Consider the following 9,948-nt stretch of genomic DNA (forward strand, 5'->3'; position numbering starts at 1 on the left):
TCACCTAATCAACCATTTAATCCTTCTAATCCATTCTATTTGTTCATCCAAGTACGTAACTCATAACTAAATTATAAAATAATTCATTTAAACCAAACCTTCAATTAACCTTGCATAAATATTTAATTAATCTAATTAAATCAAAAGCATGAATTTGGATTTTAGTTAAAACCACTGTTTTGATAATTCCTTAATCCGTTAGATGATCCACCAATTTTAATTAAATGTATAATTGCATTAATCACATCCTTGCCTTAATTACTCATCATTGTTACCTTCCATTTCGCTTCTTCTCCGACAGCATAACTACCTGCATTCTACGAGAAGTCGGCGATGGCGATTTGTTGTCCAAGACATGGAGGGAGTAGTGCGGCGATGGCTAGTCCCAACCAGCGTTTCAAGCTCGACAAAGCGATGTGGCGTGCCACGGCGGCAGCGCTCCGACGGCAACACAAGGAGTTGCGTGGAGGGTCTGGAACACGGTTGCAACTACTTGGTCTGGGTGAGGGTCGGCTACTGTCGACGTTGGCATTGGAGCATGGAGGCGTTGGGCGTCGCCATCGTCCTCACGGCAGAACAGCGCCGTTGTGCACTTGGTGAAGGCGAGCCACTGAGGAGTGACCGGGCAGTGGGGGCTGCGGTGTAGAAACACGGTGCCGATGACAGGGTTCGTGGCTAGGCAGTGCGACGATGCCCACCGAGGACTTGCTGGTGTGTGAACAGGAAAGAGGAGTAGTTTCCGGCGAACGGCAACGTCGCAAGCAGACGCGGCAATCGCACGGGCTCAACGGTCGTGAGGACTCGATCGTCGTGAGGAGGCGGCGACCGCGTGGAGGCGGTGATCGTGCGGAGGCGGCGACCGCGAAGAGGCGGCGACCGCGCAGAGACGGCGACCGCGCAGAGGCGGCGGTCGCGCGGGCACAGCGTGATCGCGAACACGTCGTGAGGAGGGAGACGGCGGCATCCGAGGTGGCTCGGGGAAGATGCGGCGGTGAAGGAGAAGAGGGATGGGAGAGGGCACCAACGAGATGGCCTTCAACTACTCTCCGGTGGACCTTGTTGCCGGCGGCAGTGGAGGTGGGGGAGGGCGACGCGAGGAAGATGAGAAGGGGTGAGATCGGCATGGGAAAAGGAGAGGCGCGCGCGTGAGGATGCTAGGGCACGGTAATTTAGGTTTTTATAATATAAACTTAGGTTTAGATAAATTAAATCCTAAGTTCTCTCCTTAATAAATTCCTTAATAAATAGGTATTCCAAATAGATTTTTTCTCAAGCCTAGTAATGTATCCCCATTAAATACGTCGTACGAGCTCTGACTAACTCCAGAAAAATTTCTAAAAATTCCTAAAAATTTCAATAAGATTATTCGCTCATTAATCTTATTATTTAATTATTATCTAGTTCGGTATTTTATAACAAGAAATACAAGTGACCAAGATATATAGCTATCTAACTAGGAACTGCATGAGATCACTCTACCACATATCACTGTGGGCAGTCCAAAATGTCAGGTCCCTATCTGCACGAGATCACTCTATCACAGATCACTATAGGCAGACAGGAAGTAGCTATCTAGCTACGGGCTCAGCGAAATCACTCTACCATAAATCACTCTAGGCAGTCAAGGGTATAACAACCTAGCAAGCATATCAACTCCACTGTTAACTCTCTCAACATTATAGTCAGTCACTGATAATCGACATTTGGACATAGTATTTTATTCTTATAACTCGGTGTTTTTACTATCTTTTATATCCAATTATATGTTTTTAGTGTGTTTCATGTGGTTGGATCATTGTTAGTCTCCATTTTAATTCTTGTATATTTTATAGATATTTTGGATATTATTTGATTATATTGTATTTTGCAGAAATTGAGGGAGACAACCATTGAGGAAAAGAACACTTGTTTGATCTAATTTGATTTGGTTCATTTGCTAAATATTTAGAGGGAAAGAATTGGAGAAGAAGCCCAAGATTTCAAGCCACATCAAGAGCCCAAATCTAAAGCCCAATTTGAGAAGCCCAAATTCAAATCCCTAATTTCAATTGTCGGCCTGGTTCAATGCACCGGTTCAGTTGAAGCTTGAATGGCACCCGGTTCAATTACAACTTAAAGGGAGAAATGAGGTACACTGCAGCTTGGCTCGGGCTTTTCTTTTCTCCTGCTTGCGTTTTCTTCTCCCGACGGCCGCAACCCCAAGTTCCTCATCTCGCGATCTTCTTCAATCTGGCAACGACAACATCTCTGAAGGCTTTTGTGAGCAGCGACGGCTTATACTAGGCTCATCTTCTACGGCGAAGCGTTTCTACGGTAGAGGGGTGAGTCCCCTTTACTCTTCAAGGCGGCGACGACACGATGAGCTCAGATTTAGGGATTTCTTGTCAGTAGAGCATTGCCCTCCGGTAAGGTCCCTTTTCCATTCCTTCCTCAGAGAAGATCCTCTGTGGATGGCGTTCTAAAAGCAGAGACTTCAACAGAGGAGGGGGCAGCCAACCGATTAATCTTCATATGCAGCGAACTTCTTCTCAAACTTCATCACTGAGTTGTGGACTTCTGCTGACGGCGTTCCGAATGCTGGCATGATCCCAGCAACCTCAGTCTTCAATTTCGGCATAGTAATTTCTGTTTTGGTTTTTGTGTGGTTTCTATTGATGTTATAATTGTGTATTGATTCTTGTTGTTCATTGTTCAAATCAGTTGTGTTGTTGTTCACTGGGGCTGGCGTTCCAAATCTGGGTCTCCGTGTGAAGGCGGAGGTAGTCGATTGGTGGTTGATCGCAAGAAGAGTAGTTTGGATAGTGTAGTTTACTTTAGTTGTTACTACTTTCGTGTATTTAGTTGTTACTACTTTCGTGTTTGATTTAGTGTTATTTCCTTATGATGCATGTTAGATTATTATTTTTAGTACTTTTTTTAGTTTCACTATGCATAATTGTTGTTGATTCTTTATCATAGTGTGACAATGTAATGTAGGTTATCAATCATGCATAGTTAGATTTCGTTTAATCGCTGGTAAGTTCGTTTAGTTTAATTGCACTTGTCTTTGTTTGATTGTTGCTTTCTTTATGCATATTTCTTTTGTAGAAGGGATCCTCACAGCATAGAGTAACATTGCGTTGTGAGTTCATATTTGCTGGTTAGCTAGGATTTCCTTACTTGCATTAGGTGTAGAAATTCCAAAACAAAACCCTATTATTCGATTTCATCTGAGAGCAAACATCTTATCACTGTTTCCACGCGAGAGACGACCCGAACCTCTACTATACTACATTAGTGTAGGTTAAGGGGTTCTGTTAAGTATACATGAATAAATTTGATGTGAGTGAGTGACAGTCGTGATTCACATCAAATTTTGGCGTCGTTGCCAAGGAGACTAGTGATGTTCATTTGTTTTTAGACTGTATATAGTTTATCTTTATCTTGTTCTTGCTTTTCTACTTTGTTATTTTATTTTTCTTTAGACTTAACTGTTAGTATCTCCTTTTGCTCTAGAACTTTGCAGGTTGAAGGAAAGGAATGAGAGGAGTAATACTACAGTATGTCGTGAATAAAGACCTATTTTGGTCAATTTCATCATTTAGACCACCATTTCAGTTTTTCTATATTTTGCATTTCATTTTTTTTCGATTTTATTCTCTCTTATTTCTATTTCTTTGGTGATTGTAAAAATTCAAAAAAAAATATTGTTAAGGCTTCATTATTCATTGCTTGTATGTATGCGTGCTATCTTGTATATTTTCCTGTGTCTTTTGATGATATTTGCATGAGTGTTTCAGGTAAGATCAGGAAATTTCTTCTATATTATTAGCAGTTTCAGAGTTTCAGTGTATTCAGGATCTCAGACTTGATAAGCATTATGGAGAACACTGAAAAGACTCTTAGAGAGCTTTGGCACCAGATTTGTCAGTTGATTCATTTTGCATCAGATATTCTGATTTAGAGGCAGACTTCAAGTTATGGAAAATTGTTCATCTATTACCGAAGTTTCATGGACTTTCTTGTGAAGATCCCAACAGACATCTGCATGATTTGGAGATGGTTTGTTCTTCATGGAACTCATATGGTGTATCAGAAGAAGATGTCAGACTTAGAGTATTTCCTTTTTCGGTAGCAGATTCAGCAAAAGATTGGTTGTATTGTCTCCCACCCAATTCAATTTCTAGTTGGATCGAGATGAATAAATTATTTTTGGCGAGGTTCTTTCCTGCTTCTAGGATCGCAGCTATTCGAAGGAGTATTTGTGGAATCCAACAATTCATAGGAGAACCATTTCAAGAATATTGGGATAGATTTAAAAGACTTGTTGCTAGTTACCCTCAACACCAGATAAGCGATCAACTTCTGATTATATACTTCTATGAGGGATTGTGTCCCATGGACAGGAGTATGGTTGATGCAGTTAGTGGAGGGGCTCTAGTTAGCAAGACATCTACTCAGGCCAGAGGACTTATTGAGATTATGATTGCAAATTATCAGTAGTATGAGACTAGACCGATGATTACCGAAGATATTCATTCCTTTGCTAGTGTATTCCCGACTAGGATCCAATATCACCAGCCTGATCCTTAGTATTATCATATTCATCAGAAGGACAGCTATAATTCATTTGCAGGATTCGGGTATGGGAACACACAACAGGGGACTTCTAAGTGGCCCAGTCTTACTAGTCTTACTTTCAACAGCATCAACTTGAGCAGGATTTTAGGGAGCAGTTACAAAAATTATGTCAACAACAAGAAACACAATTTCAGCCAAGAACATATTTATCGACACGGTTACAGTTGCTATCAGATCAACCTACTGCATCAATTCCTAAGGAGATGGATTGTAGAGTTTGTGATATTCCTAACTTTAATTCTGCTACTCTACATGACTCTTTTAATTTTTTATATTGTGATGTTGTAGTTGATCCTCATAATATTTTTGTTAATGATATTGTTGTTCCAAATATTTTTGATGTTGCAGGTGATGTTGATGACGATGGAAGTATAGGGGAGACCCAAGAATCGCTTCCTTTGACTATTCTACCACCATTTGAGCCAGTAGAGCCTGCTATTTTACTTAGTGATGATGGAAGTGTAGGGGGAACTCAAGAATCACTTTCGTTGATTGTTCCTGATCCAGAGCCAAATCTTTTACCTGATCACGATGATACCACATTCACTGTTTTAGAGCCTCTAGGTACCTTTGAATATGGTAAGGATAATATTTCTTCTGAATCTTTAGCAAATTCCATGGAGGTAATTCATTTTGATTGTAGTGGATGTGATATATTTTTTGATTCATACTCTATTGATTTTGATAATGTTTATAGTACATCACACATAATATGCGTGCGGAAATTACATCCTCTTTTTAGTGCACAAGATTTCTTCAGACATTTCATTTGCAACCAATCATATAAGGATGCAGTCTACCATTTGAAGAAGACCCTAGCACTGTATGCAATAAAGAAGCTTCTGGAGTGGGCACTCCAACTGAACTGTCTTCGGCCACCGGAGAAAATTTTTGAGTAGTCGAAGGTGGAGGGAGCAGTCCTCGCTTCACCTACCATCATTCCACTTCCAGAATGGCTTCTGGAACTGAATCAACTCCGACCTCCAGAAATCATGGGAGTCTATTCCATCTTACTTTCTCTTTGTCTTTTTGTTTGTATATATTTCTTTGCTTGCTTTCGTTATTTACTTTTACTTGGTAGTTCATTTTTAGCTTGTCTTGTCGGTTTTCATAATAAATTCCCTATGCATTCTTTTTATCATCTTAGAAATTGTGAAAGTTAGTTAAATTTGATTGTCGAATTTGATGATTTATTGTCATGATTGGATTCTTGGATTACATGTGATTACAATTTGATGATGGATTTCATGTTGGTAGATTGAGATGATAATTTTTTATATACCTAGTGAGGATATTTTTGAGCCTATTATTCCTATTGATGTGCGATGCACTTGTGGTTAATGCTACTCTAGAACTTGCTTAATTCTTTCGAGACCACATTATCATAGGTTTGCATGATTTTTATGAAGGCTATCTCACTTTCTTTTATTCATTCCTTTTGTTATCACATGTTTCTTGAATAAAATTCATATCATTTATCATATCATTCTTTTCTTTCTTCCATTTATTTCGATTTATTTCACTCTCTTATTCTCATGGATGTGGATATTTTTGGATATACATGATGAGTATTTTGCTCGGGACGGTCAAAAGTTTAAGTGTGGGGGAGAGAAATAGCTTAGTAGAATTTAGGAGAGGCATAGGTGAGTCATGCTTGATCACCATAGGTAAACCATGCTATTTATCTTTTTATTTGAGCTATTGATGATGTTATATAGTGATGCACATCGTGTTGAAAAAAAAAAATACAGAAATGAAAAAAAAAAACTCAAAACAGAAAATAGAAATGAAAATGAGAAAAAAAACAAAACAAAACATGAACAGAAAAGTGAAAAGAAAAAAACAAGAAAAAGAAAAAAAAATGAAAAAGAAAAAAGAGCTTTTGACATGATGTGCTATTTTTATATTCATATGTGGTAGAATTTTTTGTTAGTGATAATCTTTATTATAGCGACATTGAGATTTTGTTGCATATCATTATTGTATTTTCATTGAAAAGCTATAGTCGAGGTTGTCTACATGTTTATTAGATTTGTGAAAAACTTTGATATGTGATATTTTGTATTCATTTGTGGTAGAATTTTTGTGAGTGACAATTTTTACTTTAGCGATATTGAGATATCATTGTATATCATGTGTATATTTTTAGTGTGAAATGCTAGAGTAGGAGTTGTTCACATTTTTATTGTATTGATGAAAGGTGATAGAATTTTTTGTGAGTAACAATCTTTATGGTAGTAAAATTTGGATTTTATTATAGATCATGAGTGAATGTTTATTGGAAAGCTATCGTAGAGATTGTTCATATTTTTATTGAGTTTTTAGAGTTATCTTGGAAGTTGGATGAGATACTTTTGGGGCATTATTTTCTTGTACTGATCTATGTAACGTTCCATTATGTCCATGTCTTCCACCATTACCTTGCTTAATCTTTCTTATTGTTTTTCTTACACTATTATTTGCTTTGATTCATGTTTCCCTTATATTTCAAATAATGCCTTCATTATTTTATTGTGCACTCTTATATATATGGTGGTGAAGATTAGAAGAAAAGCAAGCATATGGTAGTGCATAATCCATGAGTAGCTTGAGTGAGCTCCATTATTACATGTATATGAGAAAAGAGCCACAAACACTTTCCTTGTGAGGTTATTTTATTATCATTTTCAGTTTATCTATTATGGATTGAAGTTATCATGTTTGTTAATTAATGTATAAATTGAATTCATGATTGCTTGGGTCATTTGAATTGGACAATCCTAGATAACTTTCTTTTCACTATTTTCTATATATGATTGAGAATTGCTAAGGGATTGCATCTTAGTTATTTTCTTGTTTTATTTACATGCTCGAGACGAGCAAGAATAAGTGTGAGGGATTTGATAATCGACATTTGGACATATTATTTTATTATTATAACTCGGTGTTTTTACTATCTTGTATATCCAATTATATGTTTTTAGTGTGTTTCATGTGGTTGGATCGTTGTTAGTCTCCATTTTAATTCTTGTATATTTTATAGATATTTTGGATATTATTTGATTATATTGCATTTTGCAGAAATTGAGGGAGACAATAATTGAGGAAAAGAACATTGGTTTGATCCAATTTGATTTGGTTCATTTGCTAAATATTTAGAGGGAAAGAATTGGAGAAGAAGCCCAAGATTTCAAGCCACATCAAGAGCCCAAATCTAAAGCCCAATTTGAGAAGCCCAAATTCAAATCCCTAATTTCAATTGTCGGTCTGGTTCAATGCACCGGTTCAGTTGAAGCTTGAATGGCACCCGGTTCAATTACAACTTAAAGGGAGAAATGAGGTACACTGCAGCTTGGCTCGGGCTTTTCTTTTCTCCTGCTTGCGTTTTCTTCTCCCGACGGCCGCAACCCCCAAGTTCCTCATCTCGCGATCTTCTTCAATCTGGCAACGACAACATCTCTGAAGGCTTCTGTGAGCAGCGACGGCTTATACTAGGCTCATCTTCTCCGGCGAAGCGTTTCTACGCTAGAGGGGTGAGTCCCCTTTACTCTTCAAGGCGGCAACGACACGATGAGCTCAGATTTAGGGATTTCTTGTCAGTAGAGAATTGCCCTCCGGTAAGGTCCCGAGTTGTGGACTTCTGCTGACGGCGTTCCGAATGTTGGCATGATCCCAGCAACCTCAGTCTTCAATTTCGGCATAGTAATTTCTGTTTTGGTTTTTGTGTGGTTTCTATTGATGTTATAATTGTGTATTGATTCTTGTTGTTCATTGTTCAAATCAGTTGTGTTGTTGTTCACTGGGGCTGGCGCTCCAAATCTGGGTCTCCGTGTGAAGGCGGAGGTAGTCGATTGGTGGTTGATCGCAAGAAGAGTAGTTTGGATAGTGTAGTTTACTTTAGTTGTTACTACTTTCGTGTATTTAGTTGTTACTACTTTCGTGTTTGATTTAGTGTTATTTCCTTATGATGCATGTTAGATTATTATTTTTAGTACTTTTTTTAGTTTCACTATGCATAATTGTTGATTCTTTATCATAGTGTGACAATGTGATGTAGGTTATCAATCATGCATAGTTAGATTTCGTTTAATCGTTGTTAAGTTCGTTTAGTTTAATTGCACTTGTCTTTGTTTGATTGCTGCTTTCTTTATGCATGTTTCTTTTGTAGAAGGGATCCTCACAACATAGAGTGACACTGCATTGTGAGTTCATATTTGCTGGTTAGTTAAGATTTTTTTATTTGCATTAGGTGTAGAAATTCCAAAACAAAATCCCATTATTCGATTTCGTTTGAGAGCAAACGTCCTATCATTGTTTCCACGTGAGTGATGACCCGGATCTCTACTATACTACCTTAGTGTATGTTAAGGGGTTCCGTTGAGTATAAATGAATAAATTTGATGTGAGCGAATGATAGTCGCGATTCACATCAGTCACCCACTCATAGGAAACTTAATTGACAAGGTATATATATCACAATCACTGTCAACTCTCTCAATATCATAGTATGCCACTCACTAGTAGAAGACTTAGTTGATAGGTCACTATCAACTCTCTCAACATTACAATCAGTCATCTACTCAAAAGAGACTTAATTGACAGGATATACCATCAATGACACAATGTAGACACTCAACATAGGTAGAATCATTATGACACTACCAATAATACACCTGACACATGTGCACACACAATAGGCATGTGAGAACATACAACATAGGTATGATCGGCGTGATCTTTCAATAGTACACACTAGACACGTGTGTACACACCACACAGGTATAATCAACATGATACCTCTAATAATACACACTCGATGCACACACAACACAGGTATAATCAACATGATACCTCTAATAGTACACACTCAATGCACATACAACACAGGTATAATCAATATGATACCTCTAACAGTACACATTAGACACGTGTACACATAACAACGTAGGTATAATCGACAATACACCTCCAATAATACTTACCCGACATATATGCACATACACCATGAGTAGAATCAACATAATACTTCTAATATAACATAATAGACACGAGTGCACATAGAAAATAGATATAATCATCAAAACACCTCCAATAATACTCACCATACATGTACGTACATACAACCTTAGTATAATCAATATAATACTTCCAATAAAACATAATAGACACATGTGCACACACAAAATAGATATAATCGACAGGATACTTCCAATACAACTCACCCAACAATGTATGCACAACACACATAAATCCAGAAATATGATCCATCAATCACATATACCTATATCCATGAAAAGATCCAACATGAAAAGATCCAACATGTGTCTACCAACAACATCTATAATACAT

At 37.7% G+C, this 9,948-nt stretch overlaps 1 long non-coding RNA gene across 1 annotated transcript; it reads left to right on the forward strand.

Moving 5' to 3' along the window:
* Window positions 1-1,691: 1,691 nt before the first annotated feature.
* Window positions 1,692-8,581, forward strand: LOC121996480. Its single transcript, XR_006116092.1, has 3 exons — window positions 1,692-2,405; window positions 2,481-5,199; window positions 7,681-8,581. It is a non-coding gene; the product is annotated as an uncharacterized LOC121996480 (long non-coding RNA).
* The last annotated feature ends 1,367 nt before the right edge of the window (window positions 8,582-9,948 follow it).

The sequence above is a fragment of the Zingiber officinale genome, chromosome 6A (genome assembly GCF_018446385.1).
Source record: "Zingiber officinale cultivar Zhangliang chromosome 6A, Zo_v1.1, whole genome shotgun sequence".
Taxonomy (NCBI): domain Eukaryota; kingdom Viridiplantae; phylum Streptophyta; class Magnoliopsida; order Zingiberales; family Zingiberaceae; genus Zingiber; species Zingiber officinale.